The sequence below is a fragment of the Amblyraja radiata genome, chromosome 8, assembly GCF_010909765.2.
Source record: "Amblyraja radiata isolate CabotCenter1 chromosome 8, sAmbRad1.1.pri, whole genome shotgun sequence".
NCBI classification, from domain to species: Eukaryota; Metazoa; Chordata; class Chondrichthyes; order Rajiformes; family Rajidae; genus Amblyraja; species Amblyraja radiata.
Window position 1 is genome coordinate 29,131,630 of NC_045963.1, and position 26,093 is coordinate 29,157,722.

The 26,093-nt window shown below is 44.5% G+C and overlaps 2 long non-coding RNA genes across 2 annotated transcripts in view; one reads left to right on the top strand and one right to left on the bottom strand.

Moving 5' to 3' along the window:
* Positions 1–26,093, top strand: part of LOC116976003 — a 190,694-nt gene that overhangs the window by 83,193 nt on the left and 81,408 nt on the right. The gene's annotated exons all lie outside the window — the stretch shown is intronic.
* LOC116976002 lies at positions 1,515–10,876 on the bottom strand. Its single transcript, XR_004412833.1, has 3 exons — positions 10,646–10,876; positions 7,422–7,426; positions 1,515–1,525 (listed from the first exon to the last, which is right to left on the bottom strand). It is a non-coding gene; the product is annotated as an uncharacterized LOC116976002 (long non-coding RNA).

The window sequence follows — 26,093 nt, forward strand, 5'->3', positions numbered from 1 at the left end:
CTGTTTTGCCGTCTACATGTACATCATGGTAGTGAACACGTTACAAAATTACTTCATGATCAATCAAGTGCATTGGGGGATTCTGAAAGGGATGTTGGTATAAGACTGTGTATGCCTTTCTTTCTTCTCTTCTACCCAACAGTCAGATAGTCATCATGGCAACCAAAGATCAGCTTGCCGACATACACCCAGATAAAGTGCTATAACGATAATTCATAGAGAATTATAGAATTATAGTCACACAATATGAAAACAGGCCCTTCGGCCCAACTTCCCAACATGTTCCATCTACACTAGTCCCACCTGCCTATGTTTGGCCCATATCCCTCTAAACCTCTCCTATCCATGTACCTGTCTAAATGTTTCTTAAATGTTGCAATAGTCCCTGCCTCAACGATCTCCTTTGGCAGCTCGTTCCATACATCCACCACACTTTGTGTGAAAAAGTTACCCCTCAGGTTCCTATTAAATCTGCTCTGCTCCAGGGAGAACAGACTCAGTCTTTCTAGCCTCTCATCATAACTGAAACACTCCATCCTAGTAAATCTCCTTGGCACCCATTCCAGCACTATCACCTCCTTGATAAGCTGTGGTGACCAAAACTCTGCACATGTTGAGGTCAGACCAAGTTTTATAAACGTGAAGTGCAACAGTTTAGTGTAACTCGGATGAAGTGTAAGCCTGGTGATTTAGTTTAGTTTAGAGGTACAACACGGATTCCATTGAGTCCGCACCGACCAGTGATCACTGCACACTAACCCTATCATACACAGACGTTGGGACAATTTACAATTATACCAAGCTAGTTAACCTACAAACCTACACATCTTTGGACATTGTGGTAACTTTCCACAACAGCAATAGCATCTTTTAATGGGGTAAATGTCCCAAGAATTTTCATTGGAGATTAAATGAACTAAGCACGGCAAAGAGCCATGCCAAGTGAGTTTTGGACAAATAACCAAAAGCTCGGTCAAAGAGCTAAGTTTTCTGACGGGAGAGAAGAAGGTTAGAGAGGGTTACAAGAGGAATTAGAGAGCTTACCTACGTAATTATGCGATGGTGGAGCAATTCAAATTGGAGATAGCCAGAAATGGAGGAAAAAAATATTGTGTAGTTTAAAGTTACTGTACACGCTAACATTGCACTTGGGAGATTGGCAGACAAATGGCTATGATGTTTTAATGGGAATTGAAGGCAGGCAGATGTATAATGAGCAACTGACCCAACGATATCCATTTCCTTCTTTGGTTCATTTTCAATTAAAAGGGAATAAAACAAGATAATTTGAAGCCAGAGGCAAAAGCTTCTAATTGTCGCATTTGTTTTTCCTGGCAGAATATGTAAATGTTCTAATATTTAGTTTACTTTCGTTTATTGTCACGTGTACTGACGTACAGTGAAAAGCTATTTTTGTTGCGCGCAGAAAGACTATACATGATTACAATCAAACCGTCAACAAATATAGGATGAAGGGAATAATGTTTAGTGCAAGATAAAGTCCAGTAAAGTCCGATTAAAGAAACTGGACATATGGGACAAATATGTTGACTAGAGGATCATTATTGGGAGGATCGACAGCAAGAGCACCTTCCCTCAATGTCATTGTAATAAATTGGTTGATATTTGAAATCAATCTGAACTTCCTCAATGGAAGTGGGCGGCACAGTGACGTAGCCGTAGAGTTGCTGCCTTACAGTGCTTGCAGGGCCAGAGACCCGGGTTCAATTCCGACTACGGGTGTTGTCTGCACGGAGTTTGTACGTTCTCCCCGTGACCTACATGGGTTTTCTCCGAAATCTTCGGTTTCCTCCCACACTCCAAAGACGTACAGGTATGTGGCTTGGTAAATGTTAAAATAAAATTATCCCTACTATGTGTAGGATGGCGTTAATATGCAGGGATCGCTGGTCAGTGTGGTCCCAGTGGGCCAAAGAACCTGTTTCTGCCCTGTATCTCTAAAAAAAAAAGAGGAAGAGGGATTAGTAACGAAGGTCCAAAGATTCTAGCCTCCCTGGAGAACAAGTGGAAGTTTAGATACAAGGTACTGCAGATGCTATCTGAACGGAACCATCCTATCAACAACTAGAGAGCGGTCCTGACCTGCCATCTACCGCATTGGAGACCTTCGGACTATGCTTAATCGGACATTATTGGGCTTTATCTTGCACTATATGTTATTCAATTTATCCTGTATCTGTACACTGTGGACAGCTTGATTGTAATCATGTACAAGTCTTTTCACTGACAGGAGAGCATGCAATAAAAAAGCTTTTCACTGTACCTCAGAACAGATAACAACAAAACTAAACCAAACTCATCTAAACTATATCTTGAGCAAAAAATTAGTGCTTGTGTAACTCAGGCCACCAAGCAGGATCCATGGAGGGAAATTAAATATGATGTTTTGGTTCCGGTATCTCTTCCGACTGATGATTAAAAGGGATCAGGACATTAGCATAATTCAATGTTGCTAAATCTTTGGTCTTGACTTTTCCTGATTCAGTTTAAACGGTCATGTATAAGATTAGAAGCTATCCCTGGGGTTGGGAAGGAAGGGTGTATATTGGATTTGGAAACTGGGTGGATGTTGCTTAAAGGAACAGGTAGTTGTGAGGAACTGAGGTCGGCTAGTTTAGTGCACGGTACCATTTCCAGTCAACCTGCTTGATAGCATGAGGAATAGGTCTCTCAAACAACATGATGTTCCTGCCATTGCATTATATTGTGGTTGAACTTGAGCTCCGACTTCATTTGTTCCATATCTCCTGACACTCTTAAAGTGAGGCTTGCTTTTTCACAGCATCATGTTTCCCCAAAGTACTTCACTGACTGAAGTGCTTTTAAAGTATAGTTACAGTGGTCATATAGGAAATAAACACTGCAGTTAATTTGTAGATAGGATGCTTCCACCATCAGCAATGTAATAATAGTGAACCTGCACGGTGCCATAGTGATAGAGTTGTTGCCTTACAATGCCGAAGACCCGGGTTCCATCCTGACTATGGGTGCTGTCTATATGGAGATTGTACAATCTCCCCATGACCTGGGTTTTCTCCGGGTGCTCTGGTTTCCTCCCACGCTCCAAAGACGTACAGGTTTGTAGGTTAATTGGTTTAGTAAAATTGTAAATTGTCCCTAGAGTGTGTTGGATAGTGCTAGTGTGCTGGGATCGCTGGTCGGCGCAAACACGGCGGGCTGAAGGGTCTGTTTCCGTGCTGTATCTCTAAACTAAACTAAACTAACCTGATTTTCAGTGATGTGGAATGATCCATAATTATTATCCAAGGATAACAGCCCTGTTCTTTTCCAAAATAGTGCCACTGGATCTTTTACGTTACCTCAGAGAATAGACAAGCTCCTTTTAAACAACCTAATCCAACAGATGACATTTCTGGCAATGCAGATTTCCTTGCAGATCTTATTTCGCTCCCTTCAGTTTCCCAGGGGGTCGGGACGGGACTGGAGTTGGTAGGAAAAGGTGGGGGGGGGAGGGTAGAGGGGGGAGGAGGGGGGGGGTGTGGTGACTTAGTACGGGAGACAGGTGTAGGAGAGGTGTACTGACTGTGTGGGCAGACACTTTGGTAGTGATTGTCCACCAGTCTCAAAAGCCGCTGTGTCTCCCTGTCCCTGGGATAGCAGGGGGCGATCAAACAGCACAATACCCCCCTCCCCCTCCACGCCAACACGAAGGGCAACAATCCCAAGGCTTTAGCGTCAGAAACAGCGGGCAGGCGACAATCACCCGCCATAACGCGAGAGAGATCATGCACTATTGTAGGTCTCCTTTGCACGTCGGTGTTTCTGTCTTTCTCCATCTCATTGTTGGCCCTGTCTGTCGCCACCTCCACCCCCACCCCTCTGCTTCCCGGCGATGTGTGTGACCCCTTCCCTCCCCTCTCCAGCTCCCCGACTCGGCCCCGGAACCGTGGCGGCGGCAGCGGAGACCCGACTCGGCCTCGGAGCTGTGGCGGCGGCAGTGACCACCCGCGGAGTTTGAACCGTCGCCTCAGCGCAGAGGGAGAACAAAGAGGGAAGAGACAGAGACTTTAAGATTTTGCCTTCCACCACAGTGAGGAGGTGTTTGGTGAACTCACTGTGGTGGATGTTAAATTTGTGTTGATTGTGTGTTTTTGTCATTTTATAATTATATGTATGACTGCAGGAAAATGAAATTTTGTTCATGCCGAAAGGTCTGAATGACAATAAACTAATCTAATCTAATCTAATCTAAATCCCCGCCCATTGCACCGGGCGCGGGGGCTTTGCACTGTCTTCACGTCGGCGATGCCAGCAGGTCAGTGCCAGTCGCCCCGGGGCAGATGCTCGGGGGCTCGCTCCCAGCGTGGCCCCGGACCGGAGGGGGTGGGGGGGGGTGGGGTGGGAGTCAGCGGGCACGCCGGCTCTGCCACACCATGGGCCGCCGCCAACCAAGCCACCCGTTCACACGCTCCACGCTCGGTAGAACAGGAGCTGAGACTGGGAACTGTACTGCCCTTGCCCCCTCCCTCTGCAACTGCAAACAACCCCACTCTCCTGCTCACCTAACCCACCCATCCCTTCTCTCTGGGTATTGAAGGCGCTTCTGGTCTGCAGTGTGCAATAGTCACCAAAATACACTGCATCTTTAAAAGGAAAAATACAAAACATGGCAATCCCACTGGATAGGCCTTAGTCATGGTGCTGTACAACATGGAAACAGGTCCTTCGGCCCAGCTTGGCCATGCCGTCCAAGTTGGCGTCTTGGGGTAGTCCTATTTGCCTGCATGTGGCCCATAGCCCTCTAAACCCTTCCCATCCATTTATCTGTCGTTAATAACCTCAAGAAAATTCCTGCTTCAGTTTCCTGGGTCCAACTCAGAGAGAAGTCTCCCCCCTTTCCAGGGTTAATCGCTCCACTGTTTATAATGCTCTCTGCATTATGAAGTCTTCGACAGTGAACCCCATGGGCAATCACTACTAAAGTGTCTGCCCACACAGTCAGTACACTTGTCTCCCGTACTAAGTCACCCCAACCCCCCCCCCCTCCCCTCCACTCCCCTCCCCCCCTCCCCCCCTCCCCACCTTTCCCTCCCAACTCCAGTCCCGTCCCGACCCCCTGGGAAACTGAAGGGAGCGACAATCAACTGCCACGGATACAAATAATGTCATACACAAGAAAGGGCAGATGCTGGTTGACAAAAAGTGAACACACGGTGCTGGAGTAAAACAGACGCAGCAGAATGTTGCAAACGTCATCCTGTCACCCATTCCTTCTCTCTAGAGATGCTGCCTGCCCGCTGAGTTAAAGAGTGCCCACGGTAGATTCACGAATCACCACGGTAATCTCACGGGCTACTACGTTCTTACAACGAGTTTAAATGTTTCAAATTTTAACTTCAAGAGTAAATTTGACTCGTGGAAATCTTTAAAAATGTTTAAAGTTTTTCAAGAGTTAACAAGTTTCCCAGGTACCTGCCGTTAGCGCCACGAGTCGCTAAGTTGCGTCCACGAGTTCCGATGTTCCCGCTACGTTAATTGTACGTGATTACCACGAGTTTAATTTGTTTTAAACTCGGGGTCACTCGTGGGTTGACTCGCACCGTGAGACAGGGGTTTAAAGAGGGACAGTCACAGTAATGATCCAACTTCCTGAAGAAGAGGAATTCCTTTTTGGGAAGTGGATGAAGTCAATGAGATCCTAGGAGGCTCAATGAAATCCCATCCTCTCTTCTATCCTGGCATACACTAATGGTACACAGACACGTCCGCCATCCATGTTCTCCAGAAATGCTGCCTGACCCGCTGTATTACTCCAGCACTTTGTGTCTTTTTTTGGAAATCAGCATCTGCAGTTCCTTGTATCTCCGTTGAGATAAACAGACTGGTGGCCATTTTGTGTCATGAGCAAGTGTTTATGAGTAAATGGTTGCACCTCACTCAATCACAACAAATTCTGGTGGAATTAGTACTGCTTTGTCCCACCCGGTACAACACCAATAAAGGTCCAAATATGAGAATAACACGAGGTTCTTGCAGCTGGACCTTTGCTTTGTGTCATGTGCATGTACAAGGGTGCGCTGGTGAGGTGACATTTTGGTATTGGTATATTATTGCCATGTGTCCAGAGATACAACAAATAAACTTTGTATTGTGTGCTACCCAGCAAATCGTGCCATGCATAAGAGCAAAACGTTGTACAGGAGAGAATGGAAATATAGCAACGAATAGAATATACGATAGCAATGCAACTACACAGAAAGTGCAGGCAAAAAAAAACACGTGCAAGGCCTGTAACATGGTAGACTGGAAGATTGGCACCTCATCTTTATCATATGAGAGGTCCGTTCAAGCATCTGATAACAGTGGGGAAGATATTGTTCTTGAATCTGGTGATACCGTTTTTCAAGCTTTTGTTATCTTGTGCCCGATGAGAGAGGGGAGAAGAGAGAATGGCCGAGGTGTGAGTCGCCCTTGATTGTACTGTCTGCTTTCCCGAGGCAGCATGTAGTGTGCATGCAGTCGAGGGGGGTAGAGGCAGAATTGCAGGATGGACTGGGCTGTGTTCACAACTCTCTGTAATTCCTGCAGTCATGGGAAGAGCAGTAGCTGTACTAAGCTGTGATGCATTCCAACAGGATGCATTCTAAGGTATTATTATTGGTTTTGGTTTATTATTGTCATGTGTACCAAAATACAGTGGAAAACTACTGTTTACATAGGAATTGGTAACAATCTTCAGAGACATGCCAAATCTCCATAGTCTTACTTTTATTCCCATGATTCCTGATGCAGGCAACGTTTATCAAAACATGGACATTATGGGCGGCACAGTGGTGCAGCGGCAGAGTTACTGCATTACAGTGCCAGAGACCACGAGTGTACGGAGTTTGCATGTTCTCCCCGTGACCGCGTGGGTTTTCTCCTTGTGCTCCTCCCACACTCCAATGTCGATCAGGTTTGTAGGTTAATTGGCTTTGGTAAAGATTGTAAATTGTCCCTAGTGTGTAGGATAGTGTTAGAGTATGGGGGTGATCGCTGGTCGGCATGGATTGTGTGGGCCGAAGGGCCTGTCTCCGCACTGTATCTCTAAAGTCTAAAGTCTACTGAGATTGTACTCAATAGCTATCACGGGAAATAACACAAAGCCTTTTTTTTAATGAAGAAAACACACTTTTATGTATCTTATGCAAGCTACCATTTATTTCACACCTATCGGTTAATTGACAGGTGCGGAATAATTGTTGAAGACACTCTATCTCATAGCAGAGTCAGTTACAAGATTCAGCCAAAGAATTATCTAATAAGATTGACACAAGGAACTGCAGATGTTGGTTAGCAAAAAGAGAACCAGTGCTGGCGTAACTCAGCGGGTCAGTCAGCATCTCTGGAGAGCATGAATAGGTGATGTCCCAATATGCAGAAGGGTCAAGACCCAGAACTTTGCCTATTCTTCAGAGATGGTGTCTGACCTTTTTTTAGATACAGAGCGGAAACAGGCCGTTTGGCCCACGGAGTCCACGCCAACCAGCAACCACCCACAATCTAGTTCTATGTGCAGGAAGGAACTGCAGATGCTGGTTTACACCGAAGATAGCCACAAAATGCTGGAGTAACTATCCCACACACTAGGGACAATTTACAGAAGCCAATTAACCTACAAACCTGCGCATGTTTGGAATGTGGGAGGAAACCAGAGCATCCGAAAAAAAAACCAACGCGGTCACAGGGATGCAAACTCCACGCTGACAGCATCCGTAGTCAGGATCGAACCTGGGTCTCTGGCGCTGTAAGACACTCTGTGGGTCTCTCGCCACTATGCTGCTGTGTTACTCCAGCACTCTGTGTCTTTTTTTAATTTAAAATTATTATTGATCATTGACTGTGGTCAAGTATCAATTGTTGTTAAAACATGGGCATTATCTTGATTAGATGTATTGCCATTTAATTTTGCACAGATATTTGCATCCTAAATTCTCATCTGGGGCTCAAATACATCACTCATCTATAATCATACCCAAACATTCCTTGTTTTCTGTATTTCATTGCATTTGGAGTGTATTTTACTGCGCCTTTATTTAAGGCTCAGAAGCAAGGACCATGAATTGCCGGAACGTTGAAAAGCAGAAAGCCTGTGGGTTACACTATAATTAGCAGCCACATCGCGGTTCATTTGACACATGCAGGACTGAGCAGTCAAAAGGACCTGACAACTTGTGCTTCCTTTTCATTTATTTTTCTGTTTGATGATCTTATCTTTGCTATTAGCTCTAAGTAACGAGGGCATATGGGGTTTTGCATTCCCCTGTGAAAACTAGGAGTGACATTAATACAGTGCATTCAGAAAGTATTCAGCCCCTTCACATTTTCCACATTTTGTTACGTTCCAGCCTTATTCTAAAAGTGATTAAATTCATTTTTTTAATCATCAACCTACACACAATACCCCATAATAAAAAAGCAAAAAAAAGGTGTTTAGATATTTTTGCAAAGTAACTGAAAAAAACTGAAATATCACATTTACACAAGTATTCAGACCCTTTGCTCAATACTTTGTTGAGGCACCTTTGGCAGCGATTACAGCCTCCAGTCTTCTTGGGTATGACGCTACAAGCTCGACACACCTGTATTTGGGTAATTTCTCTCATTCTTCTCTGCAGATCCTCTCAAGCTCTGTCAGGTTGGATGGGGACTGCCGATGCACAGCTATTTTCAGGGCCCTCCAGAGCTGTTCGATCGGGTTCAAGTCCGGGCTCTGGCTGGGCCACTCAAGGGCATTCACAGACTTGTCACAAAGCCACTTCTGCTTTGGCTTGGCTGTGTGCTTAGATTTGTTGTCCTGTTGGAAGGTGAACCTCCACCCCAAACTGAGGTCCAAAATGCTCTGGAGCAGGTTTTCATCAAGGATCTCTCTGTACTTTGCTCCGTTCATCTTTCCCTCGATCCTGACTAGTCTCACAGTTCCTGCCGCTGAAAAACATCCCCATAGCATGATGCTGCCACCACCATGCTTCACCGTAGGTATGGTATTGGCCAGGTGATAAGCGGTGCCTGGTTTCCTCCAGACATGATGCTTGGCATTCAGGATCAAAAAAGTTCAATCTTGGTTTCATCAGACAAGAGAATCTTGTTTCTCAAGGTCTGAGAATGCTTTAGTTGCCTTTTGGCAAACTCCAAGCGGGCTGTCATGTGCCTTTGGCTTCCATCTGGCCACTCTAGCATAAAGGCCTGATTGGTGGAGTGCTGTAGATATAGTTGTCCTTCTGGAAGTTTCTCCCATCTCCACAGAGGAACCCTGGAGCTCTGTCAGAGAGACCACCATGTTTTTGGTCACCTTCCTGACCAAGGCACTTCTCCCCCGATTGCTCAGTTTGGCCGGGCAGCCAGCTCTATGAAGAGTACTGGTGGTTCCAAAGTTCTTCCATTTAAGATTCACGGAGGCCACTGTGCTCTTCGGGACTTGCAATGCTGCAGAAATTGTTTTATGCCCATCCCCAGATCTGTGTCTTGACACAATCCTGTCTCAGAGGTCTACGCACAATTTCTTCGTCTTCATGGCTTGGTTTTTGCTCTGACATGCACTGTCAACTGGGACCTTATATAGACAGGTGTGTGCCTTTCCAAATCATGTCCAATCAATTTAATTTACCACTGGTGGACTTCAAACAATGGAAACAGAATGAACCTAAGCTCAATTTTAAGTGCCCTAGCAAATGAATACTTATGTAAATGTGATATTTCAGTTATTTCTTTTTAATTACTTTACAAAAATTTCTAAACACCTGTTTTTGCTTCTTCATTCTGGGGTATTGTGTGTAGATTGATGATAAAAAAAAAATGAATCTAATCCATTTTAAAATAAGGCTCTAACGTAACAAAATATGGAAAAAGTGAAGATGTCTGAATACTTTCTGAATGCACTGTACATTGGGGGGCAGGGTCTGGTGGCGATGCCCCTCAAACGAGGGCAGGTATATTACCCCAGGGGGCCACATGAGTGGCAAGGGTGCTTTGTACAAGGATAGTTTGTGAACACTACTGAACATAACACTAATTAAGGTACAGACGCTGGGAATGTCGGAAGAGCTTAGCTTTTGTTTTATGGAATTTTAAAATTCTGAATAAGGTTTATTTTCGGGGGGGGAAATCCCTACCAAAATGTAGGGTAGGGGACTTCCGGTGGTGCCATGGAGCAGTAAGAGGCGCTCCTTTTAGCTCTGCTCCGAAAAATGCATTAAAACGCATTAAAATACCTGGAAAGAAAAACGGACCGAATGAAAAATACTTACCGGCAGATACCCGATGTCGCGTAAGTGACGTCATCAGAAATCGGCGTATACCGACTGGATACCGGTATTTTTAAATGAGTAAACGGATTCTGCCGACTCGACCTCAGACTAGACAAAGAACCCGACTGCAGGTTCTTCAAGAGCAAGAGAAAGTAACTTCTGAAGAATCTGAGGGAGAATCTGAGGAAGAAGGACTTATTTCTACCATGGAAGAGCAAATACAAGAACAAGAACAATCTTTAAGATGGGCTTTGGCAAAAGACTTTGGAGATATTCTGACTGAAAAGCTTGGAAAGCTAGAAACAAGACTTGATGTCGGGAATAAAGACATTTGCGGTGAAAATGACATTCTACAAGTTCGCATCAAAGAGGTAAACACCGTTTTGAAAGGAGAAATTAAACGGGTCGAAGAAGATCTTAGCAAAAAGTTGGAGCCCATTCTCCTCACTTCAAAAAAACAAAACAACGCTATCAGAGAACTCAAAGCTACTACTACGGACATCTCTGACACAACGCAAAGACTGAAGGAAGATCTAGACCGTGTTTCTGGACAACAGGCCAGAATGACCGACAAATGTCTAGATCTTGAAGTCCGGTCCAGACGCCAAAACTTAAGACTTGTTGGAGTGAAGGAAGGGAAGGAAAGTGGAAAAGACTCTCGGGTCTTCACTGCCAACTTACTTCAACAGGTATTTAATCTGCCTGAGAGACCTAAAATTGATCAGGCTCATCGAGTCCAGAGAGCTCGGTCAGGTGCTGGAGCCCCACCAAGACAAATTATTCTTAAACTACACGACCTATCAGTTCTTGAAGATATCATGAAGAAAGTGACAAGCGCAGGAACCCTGATGTTTGAAGCAGAAAATATAAGAATCTTCAGAGACTATCCAGCAGAGGTTGTCAAGAAGCAAGCTCTTTTCACCAAGACACGTGTTATTCTCAGAGACATCTCAAGCCTGAGATATGGAATAATGTATCCTGCCAAATTAAGGGTTACATATGGAGGATCGGAGCGTTTCTTTATCGACCCAGAAGATGCATTTAAATATGCGCAAGAGTTAAAAAAGTACCTAAGGGATAAGAAATAATTGACATAGCTCTGTTTGATTAGCAGGGCTATGCCCTACTGAACTTTCACTGAACCTGTTTGTTAAATCGTGTGTTTAACGTACACCTTTTATATGTATTTATAAGGGGTAGACTGATATAATCTGTTTTTTTACATAAAAATATATATATAAACCTGTAAATAAGATGGCCGACAGGTTCACAGGCGCTTAAGTCTAGACATACTTATCAGAGATAGATTGGAATGTAAGCGGGTAGATTGTTCAAGGTCCCCGTGTTTATGAGGAGAATGTTCAAGATCTTTGAACGTCTCAGCATTGAAAACAATTAAACGTATGGTAACGATATAACACACTAACAAATTATATAACTAAAGCTTTTATTATCACATAAAATACTAACAAACGTACTAAACCGTTTATTTTAACCTAATACCTAATACTAATCCGTTTATTTTAACCTAATACCTATTAGTTACGAGATTTACAAATTCTAGGCAACGGTCAATGTATTGGTTTATATTTAAAATATGTTTAATATCTTTCTGATGGGGGGGTTGGAATTTCCAGCAATTACCAGGTCAGAGCGAGAGGGAATATGTGATGGCGGTTTGAGAGGGGAGGAGAGAGAGAGAGAGAGTTCTCGTTCTGCCGGTGAGACTGCTGGAGATTCCAATTAACCCCTTCAAGCCTGACGGTTTTTAACCGGTTATGTATTTAACATACGAATATCAATAAGCAAGACTTTTTAATTTAAATAGGGTATTTAAATAGTAAATACCCACTTAGAGGCAAGCTATAAGAAGAAATATAACCGTCTTAGAGGAAATTATTTACAGTCTACGTTTTGTTTTTTCTGTTTACATAATATCCTGTTTAGTCCATTTTTTTTGGCAATATTACTTTGTAAGGGGCGGAGCTAATTGTAATTAACATCCACGGAAACTCACATGAAATTTCCCACGTCCAGTATTTAAAAATGCAGTTTTTCTGTATTATTTACGTTATTTAGCACTTTTTTCAAAAACACAAAAAATAAAATTGGATGCCGACACAGAACTGATCACTCTAGGCACTTCAGAAGCCTGCTCTGAGCTACCACTATTTCAAAGACGTTTCCTTAATTATGGCCTGATAATGGTGAAAAAACTAATACTTACATTTTGGAAATATACATCAGTCCCTACTCTTAAAATGTGGATTATGTCCGAGATGCTACATCTTGAAAATATTAGACTTGTCTTGGCAGAAAAACCAGATCATTTTTTGAAGACATGGACACGATTCATTGATTTATTACAAGGATAGCATGGCACAACACAACTTTGGATTTAAATCTAATTACGGGTTGGGTGAGGTGGGTGGGGAGGGATGTGAGGCAGGTATATCACCACTTTTTTCTCTCTTTTTCTTTTTGTCCTTTTCTTTTTTTCCTATTCCTCTCTTCTTTCTTTCATTTATTCACTCTTTGGCTACACTACTTTGGTAGTCTAGGGGTTCTATCTTTGCACATCTCACTTTTTCTCTTTCTTGCTTTTTCTCCTTTCTTTTCTTCCAACTAAAGCTAAAAAGTTAAAATTGAAGCTGTACAATAACTGTATAATTTTATATGTCGTTGGCTCTATTTTTGTACATTTTCTTCTAATAAATTAAAAAATAAAAATGTAGGGTAGACGCACGGAGTCTTTTGCCCTGTGTAGGGGAATCGAAAACCAGAGATCATAGGCTTAAGGTGAGTGGGGAGAGATTTAATACGAACCAGGGGTAATGTTTTCACACAAAGGGTGGTGGGTGTATGAAACGTGCTGCTGGAGGAGGTAGTTGTGGCAGAGACTATCGCAATGTTTAAGAAACATTTAGTAAGGTACATGGATAGGACAGGTTTACAGGGATATGAGCCAAGCGCACACAGGTGGGAATGCCGTAGATGGAATATGTTGGTAGGTATGGGCAAGTTGGGCCGAATGGTTATGATTCTATGACCACGCGCACGGCGGTAGTGTCCCGGGGAGTCTCGCGGGCCCGATCCACCCGTTGAACAATCGCGCTGTCGCTGACAGAATGACGATCGAAGACGGGAACGCTCCCCGGTAGGCCCGACTCGCCCCACAGTCCTCCCAGGGGACTGTGGTGAAGCCAGGCGGCAAGGCCAGTCTGATCTGAAGTAGCCTCAGCGGTGACAGCGATGGGAGCCTCGACGGAGGCAGTGGAGCCTCGGTGGCAGTGGGGCCTCAGTGGCAATGGGGGCCTCTGTGGCAATGTGGGGCCTCGGCAACAGTGGGGCCTCCGTGGCAATGTAGGCCTCAGCGGTGGAGGGGCTTCGCGATCGACCCATGATCAACGGTTGATGAGCTTGAAGGGGAGGGGAAGAAAATGGGGACCCGGCGTGGGGGGACAGTCGTGAAGAACAATGGAGGACCCAGCATGGGGCGAGGCTCTAGCTTAGAATCCTCTGCCCAGGGGATAAGTCTGTGTTTGTTTGTTTGGTCATTTGTTCTGGTGAAGGTGCTGTACACACAGCAGCCAGCCAACAGTCGCTTGTCTGTTTCTTTTTGTTTTCACTTTAATTTCAAGATTTTGTGTGCCTTGTGTGTTGTGAATATCGGCAGACCAAAAACTGAATAAAGTTTTATCACATCGTATCATATCTTAAAACACAAAGTGCTGGAGTAACCCACATGGTCAGGCAGCATCTGTGCAGGGAATAGATAAGTGAAGTTTGGGGTAGGAACCCTTCCGACCCGAAACGTCTCTATCCATTCCCTCCTCAGATACTCCACAGACACTGAGTTACTCCAGTACTTTACATTTTACATTCTCTAACAGGTAGGGTTGCCAACTGTGCCGTATTAGCGGGCACATCCCTTATACAGGACCGCCCTTGTCCCGTATTTGACTGCTACTACTCGGGTCGAGGGGACTGTCGGGTCGGAGCGCCGCGTCCAGCCTCGCCTCACCCATCCGGAGGTAGTGCAGCCCATGGAGTGCAGAAGCAGCGGCTCGCCCGTGGCCCCGTTGGTCGGCAGCCAGGCCCGCTGTCCGACCTTCAGACCTTTGCTTACCGCCGACACCACCACCCCTCCTTCTCATTGGTTCATAAGTTGGATGGCGTGCTGGACTTGGCGTGTTGCGGAACACAAAACCCAGCCTGCCGTCCAGCTGAAGAGTTATGGCCCTCAGCTGGCCCGCCGGTTGGGCTTTGTGTGCAGTCCAGCACCCGGGCCAACTCATCATTTACCCAGCCACGGCCGAGTCGGTCAACGAATTGCCATTGGGAATTTGTCCCTTATTTTGACGTTTTGTCCCTTATTTGGGAGTGGGAAAGTTGGCAACCCTACTAACAGGTCTTTGCCTTCTACCTTGGAAAACTCAGGGCCAAACTCAGGTGAGATTCATAAGACTAAAGAAGCAGAATTAGGCCATTCGGTCCATCGAGTTTGCTTGTCCACTCTATCATGGCTGATCATTTTTTCCTTCTCAACGCCATTCTCCTGCCTTCTCCCTGACCAAGAACCGAATCTGTGAGCCTCCTGGTGTGGATGTCTTCATAAGTTCGTTATCAGAGCAGAATTAGGCCTTTTGATCCATCAAGTGTCAGGGGTTATGGGGAGAAGGCAGGAGGTTGGGCCGAATGGCCTAATTCTGCTCTTAGAATGTATGAACTTATGAAATCTACTCTGCCATTCATTCATGGCTGATCTATCTTTCCCCCTCAACCCCATTCTCCTGCCTTCTCTCCATAACCCCTGACACCTTTACAAATCAATAATCTGTCAATCTCCACCTTAAAAATACCCCTTGACTTGGCCTCCACAGCTGGCTGTGGCAATGAATTCCACAGATTCACCACCCTCTTTGTGGTGAAATTTGAGTTCACATTGGGCAATGCTTAATAGTGCTTTTATCCGCAAACTATTAAGAGAAATTAAGCTTCAAAAAATCAGTATATGTTGCATATTCTGATGCTATGTGAACAGAAAATCCTGATTTCAATCCTTTGACTATCTGTCCCGCAAAAGAAGAGTATAATTTCATGAAAGGTGCAGCAGTGATATGTCTTTTGCCTGTGTGAATTAATCATCATTAGTAATAATCATACTTATGAGAACATTTAGTTTAGAATTGACATATGATCCACAGTAAACTACATCATAAACAATTGCAACAAATGCAAATTAAAACAGTCGTAGAAGGAGTCAGAAAACACTTAAACAACTGGAAACAACAAACCAAGGAATAATTGGTGAAAATCATTGGGGTCCACATTGGACCTTGCATCTCCTGTATTGCTAATAGGTAAGGCATTGTTGGATTACATTCTGTTAATCTTTATTTTTGCTTTTTGTTCCTGTGAACTGTTTTTAGTGATCTGTGTGTGTGAATAGTCAAATCATGTTGCAACTCTACTGCACCTAGTCCCTCCTAATTGAAATACTGCTTCATTTAGCCTTCCTTCCTTGACGTTGTTAAGCTGGAAGGGTGCAGGGAATGTGTAGGAAAGAACTGCAGATGCTGGTTTACCCCGAAGGGAGATACAAAATGCTGGAGAAACTCAGAGGGTCAGGCAGCATCTCTGGATAGAAGGAATGGAATTTCCATTCCTTCTATCCAAGGGTGCAGGGAAGCTTGACGAGGACGTTGCCAGGACTCGAGGGTCTGAGCTATAGGGAGAGGTTGCGCAGGCTAGGACCTTGTTCCTTGGAGTGCAGGAGCATGAGTGGTGACCTTATAGAGGTGTACAATACCATGAGAGGAATAGGTAAGATAAATGCACAGTCGTTTACCTAAAATAGGGGAATTGAGAACCAGAGGACATAGGTTTAAGATGAGGGAGGAAAGATTTAATAGGAACCTGAGGGGCAACATTTTTATGCTGTGACTTCATAGACTATAGAACAATAGAGCACAGGAAAGTGCCCTTCGGCCCACAATGTTTGTGCTGAACATGATGCCAAGTTAAACTGAGCCCACCTGCCCGTACATGACCAATATCCCTCAATTCCTTGCACTTCCATGTGTGTTTCTAAAAACCTCAATGCCACTATCATATCTGCCTCCACCACCACATCTGGCCGTGCATTCCAGGCCCCCATCATTCTCTGTGTAAAAAAAACTTGCCCCACACATGTCCATTAAATTTCACCCCCTCTCACCTTATAGCTATCCGCTCTAGTGTTGGACATTTCCATCCTGGGAAAAATGTTCTGACTATCTATGCCTCTCATAAGTTTATATACTTCCTTCAAGTCTCCCCTCAACCTCCGATGTTCCAGGGAATGTCCCAGAAATGTTCTTAATACTTGTACTTGAGTATCAGAATTAGACGGACCAATGGAGCGTCATGGTGATGCAGCGGTAGAGTTGTTGCCTGACAGCGCTGTTCGATCCTGACTACGGCTTCTATACACAGTTTGTACCTTCTCCCTGTGATCACGTGGGTTGTCTCTGGGTGCTCCGGTTTCCTTCCACATTCCAAAGACGTGCAGGTTTACAGGTTAATTGGCTTCTGTAAATTGTCCCTGGTGTGTAGGATAGAACTAGTGTACAGGTGATCGCTGGTCAGCGCATATTCAATAGCAGAAGGACCTGTGTCATAGAGTGATACAGTGTGGAAACAGGCCCTTTAGCCCAACTTGCCCATGCTGACCAACATGCCCCATTTATACTAATCCCAACTGTGCATTTGGCCCATATCCCTCCAAACCTATCCTATCCATGTACCTGTCTAAATATTTTTTAAACATTGTGATAATACCTGCCTCAATTGCCTCCTCCGGCAGCTTGTTCCATACACCCACCACCCTTTGTGTAAAAAAGTTTCCCCTCTGGTTTCTATTATATCTTTCCCCGCTCACCTTAAACCTCTGTCCTCTGGTTCTTGATTCCCCTACTTTGGACAAGAGAGCTTGTGCATCTACCTGTCTATCAAAATAGTAAAAGGTTTGGATAGAGTGTATGTGGAGAGGTGGTTTCCACTAGTGGGAGAGTCTAGGACTAGAGGTCATAGCCTCAGAATTAAAGGAAGTTATTTTACGGAGGAGATAAGGAGACATTTCTTGAGTCAGAGGGTGGTGAATCTGTGGAATTATATGCCACAGAAGGCAAATAATTCACAGAGGCCAAATCAGGGGATATTTTAAAGGCAGAGATAGATAGATTCTTGATTAGTACAGGTTATAGGGAGAAGGCAGGAGAATGGGGTTAGGAGGGAGAGATAGATCAGCCATGATTGAATGGCGGAGTAGACTTGATGGGCTGAATGGCTCCTATTCCTTATGACCTACTATATCTTCAAAACTAAAACTAAAAGACTTCAATGATCCCCATGCTTTGAGCGGTTGGGGACCAGAAAGGTAATTCTAGCATGCACGAGGAATTGTGCAGTCATGTAGGAACAAACTTCGAAAGATGTGTGTGCATTAAACAGCCTTTCAGTGGCAGAGAAAGTATTTAAGGGTTTTGGTCGCAGATAATCACATTTGGTCTGTCAGTCACAATGACAGTGCTGTGTGGTTGTATTCCAGAATTGAATTTCTCCTCAGACAGAATATAACATGGATCTCAGTGTATAAAACAGGTTTCATTCTGTAATCCAACATCAATTGCGACAACAAAAATCATTTTACAAAAAAAACAAGTGACTTTTTTTTTTGCTTTCAACTACTTCAGATTAAATGCTTTTTTCACCAAAAATGACAGATTTAACACGCTAACTCGTAGGTTTTCATCACTGTGAAAAATAAGTGATTTGGCAGAAAGCGCGAAATATTATGACTCTCAAATTTATGCCTTGGCAACGGGCAGTCTACCAGAGAAATCAGCAGGCTCGAAAACAATCAAATAATGTGTGAGGAGAGGATTGCAGCAAATGTGTTTGCAATGGTATTAGAGCCCGTTTTCAAGTTATTATTCTTTGTTTTTTAGTTTTAGTTTAGAGATACATGGCAGAAACAGGCCCTTCGGCCCACCAGGTCCACGCCGACCAGTGATCCCCGCACTCTTCTGCACACGCTAGGGACAATTTTACATTGACCAAGCCAATTTACTTACATACCTGTACGTCTTTGAAGTGTATGAAGAAACCGAAGATCTTGGAGAAAACCCACACAGGTCACGGGGAGAACGTATAAACTTCGTACAGACAGTACCCATAGTGGGGATCGAACCCGGGCCTCTGGCGCTGCAAGCGTTGTAAGGCAACAACTCTACCATTGCCCCACTGTGCCACCTGTGATGCAGTTTCAGCATTTAATAGAAGCTCTGCACTATTCTCAGCAGTGCTGTGGATACTGTTGTGGAACTTTTGAGCCAGATGTTACGAAGTACCAAAATTTCCTTTTAATTGTTCTCTTTCCCTTGCTGCCGCATATACAGAGAACTCTGACATCCTACCCGAATTGCCACTCTTCACATGTGAGTCAAGGCATTGAATATTGGTAGGTTATTTCTTCAGTTCTGTGGGGCCAGCTACACATTTTATCTGGATCCTCAGTGCTGAGTCCAGAGTAGAGAGCGAGATCAAGTGGGCCAACCTCAACCCTTCAACCTCATTCCCAATTTTCATGCTGCGATGTGCAGGCAGGGAAAGCAGGAAAGTAAAAAAAGGATAGACACAAGTAACTGCTGATGCTGGAATTTTATATAAAATGCACAAAGTGCTGGAGTAACTCAGCAGTCAAGCAGCATTTGTGTCTTTTGCTCAAGGCAAAAAGGAAGCAATTGGCAATTAAGACCATATGACCATAGACATGGGAATAGAATTAATCTATTTGGCACATCGAGTCTATTCCGCCATTCAATCATGGCTGATCTATCTTTCCCTCTCAACCCCGTTCTCCTGCCTTCACCCCGTATCCTTTGATACTGTTTCTAATCATGAATATGTCAATCTCTACTTTACAAATATCCATTGACTTGGCCTCCACAGCTGTCTGTGGCAATGAAATCCTCACATTCACCACGCTCCGACTAAAGAAATTGCTCCTCATCTCCTTTGTAAAGGTACAGCCTTCTCTTGTCAGAGACTCTCCTGCTAGTGGAAACATCCTGTCCACATCCACTTTATTAAGACATTTCATTATTCAGTGAGTTTCAATGAGGTCTCTCCTCATCCTTTTAAACTCAAGCGAGTACTGGCCCATAGCTGAGAAACGCTCATCATACGTAAACTCAATCATCCCCAGGTTTTTGTTTGTGTGTAACGTTTGTCAACGTATGTGTAAAGTGGCCTTTTCACGGGGCGACTTGACGCAAGAGTGAACCAGAGTTTAACATCGTGGGAACCTCGTGCGATAACAGTACGGCATTCGTGGACCACCGTGGACCACCGTGGCGCTAACGGCAGGTAGTCGTCTAACTTGGTCACTCGGGAGGAAATTCAAGAAAGTTTGAATTTCTCCAAGAGTGACTTGTACACTTGTGGTTGAGCATTGCAACATTGTATGAACATAGTGGCCAGTGCGATATCCGTGCGATATCCGTAATAACTCTTGCGGGTACCGTGGGAATTCCTGCGAACGGCGAGTAACTGAGCAGTTTGATTGTCAGTGCTTGTTTTACCTCATTGTTAAATAAATATATTTTTTACTATCAGATTGATGTCTGCAATTCTTCATTAACACATCACTACAAGATGAATGTCTCTAATGTTATAATCCCTCTCATGCTGAAACACAAAATAGTTGAAGGGAGGTGAAATAATCACATTTTCATTCTTTTTCATTTTTGAGTGTTCAGGTACCTCACTTGCTGAGCTATTTTACTCCAGCAGTTTGTGTCTCTTTTCGTCTAAAGCAGTTTCTAAGACTGTAGGAACTCCGCGGGCCAGGCAGCATCTACGGAGGGAAATGGACAGGCGACCCTTTCTTCAGGCTGCCTTATCTCTCTCCCCCCTCCCCCCCCCTACACCTACCCACACACACAAATGCTGGAGAAACTCAGTGGGTGCAGCAGCATCTATGGAACGAAGGAAATAGGCAACGTTTCGGCCCGAAACGTTGCCTACTTCCTTCGCTCCATAGATGCTGCTGCACCCGCTGAGTTTCTCCAGCATTATTGTGTACCTTCGAATTTCCAGCATCTGCAGTTCCTTCTTAAACACAAATGCACCGAGTTCCTCCAGCATTTCGTGTTTTGCTCAGTATTCCAGCATCCGCTGTCTCCCGCGTCTCCAATAAAACAAAACTACTGTCAAAAGGGTGAAGAATAGGGGCAGAGATAGATACATTCCTGATTAGTGCGGCTGTCAGGAGGTTATGGGGAGAAGGCAAGAGAATGTGGTTGAGAGGGAGAGATAGATCACCCGCGATTGAATGGCGGAGTGGACTTAATGGACCGAATGGCCTAATTTTGCTCCTATAACTAACAAAGATAGTAATTGTTAGGGAAATGTAGTTATTAAAGACGAGGGGGAGCAGAAATGGGCAGTCTGGGATGGCTCGCGAGATACTTGCATAGAAGCACAAACGTTAAAGAAAGGGCAGATAAACAGAGAGGGGGGGGGGGGACTTCCCTCAGTGCCCATCTGTTACCATTAATTGGACAGTTCGGTCTGTGAAACGCAACACGCCAGTCCCGACATCCAGCCCGGTGGTCAGTCCTTTGAAGATAGACACCAGTTGCTTGGAGCAACTCAGCCGGACAGGCAGCAAATCTGGAGAGAAGGAACGGGTGGCGTTTCGGGTCGAGAGCCTTCGTCAGACTGAGGTCAATCCCCTGCATGGATAACAGGAGTCCCAGCCAACACGACAATCGCCCGCTGCACAGTCTCGGAGCTTCCACTGCGAAAACGGTGCCTACATTTGAGCACTTATGTAACTGAACCATCCTAACACCAACCACAGAGCATTCCTGAACTACTACCTACCTCATTCGAGACCCTCGGACTATCTTAGATCGTATACTCACTGGCTTTATCGAGTTACAATGTGGAAACCGGCCCTTCGGCTCAACTTGCCCATACCGGCCAAAATGTCCCATCGAAACTAGTCCCATCTGCCTGCGTCTGGTCCATATCCCTCCCAACCTGTCTTATCCATGTACCTGTCTAAATGTTTCTTAAATGTAGGGATGGACCCAGCCTCAACTACCTCCTCTGGCAGCTTGTTCCATACACCCACCACCCTTTGTGCGAAAATGTTACCCCTCACTCAGATTCCTATTAGATCTTCCCCCCTCACATTGAACCTATGCCCTCTGGTCCTCGAATCCCCTCTGTGGGCAAAGGACATATATTACCCTGGACTCTGTCTATTTCCCTGCCTGTTCGTCTCATGGTTTTGTACACCTCTCAGCCTCTGTCCCCAGTGTGGAGTTAAGGGCTTGTTTATGGGCGCCCTGGGCTGAGAACTCTGGAGGATGGGTTTTAGACTTTATCGGGAATCGAGATAGACCCCGTAATGCAGGAGCAAAGAATCGCAGACGCTAATCTGCATTGGAAAGACACAATATGCGGGAGTAACTCAGCGCTGAAGAAGAGTCCCGACCCGAAACATCATCTATCCATGTTGTCTAGCGATGCTGCCTGACCCGCTGAGTTGCTCCAGCGCTTTGTGTCTTTCCACTAGACCTGTAATAAGTCTTGGCTGGGTGTTTACTGGGATCTCTGGTGTTTAATAGACGTCCTGATGTTGTTTTTGATCGGGTTTACTACTGACAGTATTTAATCAGATCCATATTAAATCATTTCCCCTTCACCTTAAACCTATGTAATCTGGTCCTCGATTCGCCTACTCTGGGCAAGAGACTGTGCATCTACCCGATCGATTCCTCGCATGATTTTAAACATTATCTTGCACACAGCGTTGTTCCCTTCACCATGTATACACCATTTATGGCTCGATTGTTACTATTTATTGTCTGTCTACTGACTGGTTAAACGTTTGAAAGTTTCACCTCTCAGTAGATAATAAAATAAGACAACCATCACGGTCAATGTGAGACAAAGCCTTTATTCCTATTTGACAAAATAAAAAGACGACTTCTTGCACATATTGAGAGAAGGTGCATCACACCAAACAACATTTGTCTAAAAAAAAACAGATTATTCTTCAGCTCATTAAAGAGCTCGGGTGAAATTCTGACAAAGTTTGTGAATGCACTTTTATCCTCTTCGCGCAGCACATTAAGCAGCTGATCATATTGTCCAAATTGAGGTCTCCGTTGAAAGATGGGCTTCACCCAGTGAGACTTCCTCTTAATTCTCTTTTTAATTAATCTCACCCTTCTGCCTTCACGCAAGCGTTCTCGATGCACATAGTGGGCTGCTGCATACAGCGCGTCAATGAAAATAACCACCATCCTATACTCGAAAATACTTAGTATAGGCATGTCTCCAAATGAGCCAATTCAACCAAGGGAGGAATATAGTGTGTGAAAAAAACCAATATAGTGTGTGAAAACAAAGTAACATAATTTGTGCCACGTGATTAACAACACTACAGTTCACGATGTTCATTCAAGATTCACGGGAAAGCTCGGGAGACGGACAAGTCACTCGCACAAATAACAGAAATACTGAGTACCGTGGGAACTCTTTATCTACCCCCCGTTATATCGTGCGAAACTCGTGCTGGACCACGACCACTTCACTCTGGTGACATCTTGCGTCAACTCGCCCCGTGAAAAAGCCCCATAACAGTGTAGAACAATCTCCTCCGTCCTGATCTACCATCTACCTCATTGGAGACCCTTGGAGTATATTTATTAGGACTTTGCTGGACTTTATCTTGCACTAAACATTATTCTCTTTATCCTGTATCTGTACACTGTGGACAGCTTGATGGTAATCATGTATAATCTTTCTGCTGACTGGATTGCATGCAACAAAGAGCTTTTCACTGTACCTCGGCACACGTGACAATAAACTAAGTTAAACTTATGCAATGCCCTGCACTAGATTCCAGTGGCTGCACTTCCTTGTGTCTCCTGGTGTTGATATTATTTGCTTTACACGCTGCCCATAATGTAATTGGCAGTCTTGCTTTCACTTTTATCACAATAGATGCAAGACATAAAACAAAGTCCATAAAAGCTGGAAGTCTGATATACAGAAAGATCAAGGTTGGTCAGTATTTGCAAGAAAGAGGTGGTGAAATGCTTTAGCTGTCAATTTTGTTGGAAGTTTACGACCATTAATCCGATTTTATCTTTCAAATCCTTCCTGGCTTGTAGCATCTTCAGTTGGTATTCCTCCAGATGATCTTCAGGAAGATGGGACTGGGGTGGAATATAACGTGTCCGGAGGGAGGGAGGCAGATTACTCAGAAATCTAACATGCATTACGTTTTTTCTCATTCGATGTTGAATCCTTCAGGACCTGTTCAAAATATAGGCTGCACAGCGAGCCTGCAGACAGTGCCTCCAGCCTTATAAGGCCAGTGGCACAGGGGTTGATCAGATTTTTGCCAACTGTTTTGGGGGAACCCAATTGTGATCCCTGTGACTGTGTGGGTTACCCTTGCGTGCTCTGCTTTCCTCCCACATCCCGAAGACATGAGGTGGCACAATGGTAGAGCTGTTGCCTCGCTGCACCAGAGACCCGAGTTTGATCCTGAGGGTGCTGACTGTGTGGAGTTTGCACGTTCTCCCTGCGACCACATGGGTTTCCTCCGGCTGCTCCTAGTGTGTAGGGAGTGAATGAGAAATTGGGATAACATAGAACTAGTGTGAATGGATGATTGGTGGCCGACGTGGACAAAGTGGGCCAAAGGGATGTTTCCATGAAAGACACAAAGTGCTGTAGTAGTTTAGTGGGACAGGCAGCATCTCTGGGGAACATGGAAATGTGACATTGCGGGTTTGGGCCCTTCTTCAGACTCATTTGCATGTTGTAACTTGAAACTAAACATGCCGATTGGTAGTATAATTGGGTGAATTATTTTAAGAGTAGGTGAGTGGTAGGAGAATTTGAGGGGTGTGGAGGTGGGGGTTGGTGAGAAAGTGGGGAAAATAAGTATGGGGATGGGACTGACGGAAATGGTCAGAGCACAGACCCAATGGGCTAAACACCTTTCTTCTGAGATTCAGCGGCATAGCTGGTAGAGCTGCTGCCTTACAGCGCCAGAAATCCTGACCTCAGGTGCTGTTATCTTTGCAGAGTTTGCACGTTCTCCCTGTGACAACATGGGTTTCTTCCAATGGTCTGGTTTCCTCCAACATCCTAAAGATGTATGGGTTTATAGATTAATTGACCTCAGTAAAATTTCCCCTAGTGTGTAGGGAATGGATGAGAATGTGGGATAACAGAACCCGTGTGAACGTGTGATCGATGGTCAGTGTGGACTCAGTGGGCTGAAGAGCCTGTTTTCGTGCTGTACCTCTAAACTAAGGTCGGAGGGTTGACTCTAGAAAGAATTTAAATGGATGGTTGTGATCAATGAACCTAGGATTAACGATCCTTCAGTACAACATTGTGCGTTATAATTTAGAAGATTTAGCATATGTTTGGACACATCAGGGCTCAGTGCAAGGCACTGTTTCTTGCCTGGCTTAGTCTTATGGAGGAAATTCAGAACAAAGCCATTTGTCAGTTTTCTCAAATGACAAGTGAAACGGGGTGCCGTACATCTGAAAGATCATCTACATCCCAAAGACCTCCATGTCATCTCCTATGGGAAGGAGTCCTCACCACCCAGCGATGACCCCTTCCCCCATCTCCACCGATCCCTCTTGGACTCCCCCCGGATGGCCCTCTACCCTCTTCAGACCTTTTCATTTCTAACTGCCGGACTGAGATCAATCATCTCAATTTTTCCTCTCCTGTTACCTACTCTAACCTTACTCCCTCTGAACGTACAGCCCTCCACTCACTCTGCAGCAACCCCGACATTATCATCAAACCCACCATCAAGGCTGGACCAGTGAGTTTGAAGAAGGATCTCCACCCGAAACGTCGCCAGCTCCTTTTCTCCAGAGATGCTGTCTGACCCGCTGAGTTACTCCAGCTTTTTGTGTCTTTCTTCCCAAAGATGATGATTGAATTGCAATGTAGAGCACTTCCTAAGTTGCTCTACTGATCTGGCTCATTTCCATGGAGATCTGAAAAGCACTCGAATTATTAATAAAATATTGTAGAGATATTTGTGCAAGGCAATTGGCTTGTAAATATAAGCATGTGAAGGCAGACCTCATTTACAGTGAGTGATGTCTCTGATGAGTGTATTTCATTTTTATAAGAAACTCTTCATTAAATGTTTATTGTATGATATTCCGTTTCAAGCCTTTAATTGCTTCCCTGCCCAATTTCCATTGCAAAACCTAAGATTCATACTGATTTAAAAAATAGTGCAGCAGAAGTTTCATTTGAATGCAGCCTCAAGGGAACCTACATAATGCTACACAGATGTCCATACATAGGTTGAAAACATGCACAGAGTGGATTGTGGATAATCTATTTGGCATGTTTGGATAGATAGCACTTACTTTTATGCAGATTAATGCAGATTTTCAGATCTAACTCATTTCCTGATCTGATAGTCGGTTCACTTTATCCATTAAACAATTTTGGGGTCACAAGGCAGAACGCCAGGCAGTGTTAGTTATGAGGTAAATCCACATTTTGATATGTGTTTCTGAGCACTTGTGGGCTTTTGTTCTCAGCAGGTGTACAGCTGGTACCTACTTGGAAATCTAGGATCTTGCCCGTGTCCTCTGTTGTGGACGCAGCCCAGTCCAAAACGCCAACCAACCTCCCTTCCATTGACTCCATCTACACTTCACGATGCCTCGGCAAGGCCGCCAGCATAATCAAGGACCAGTC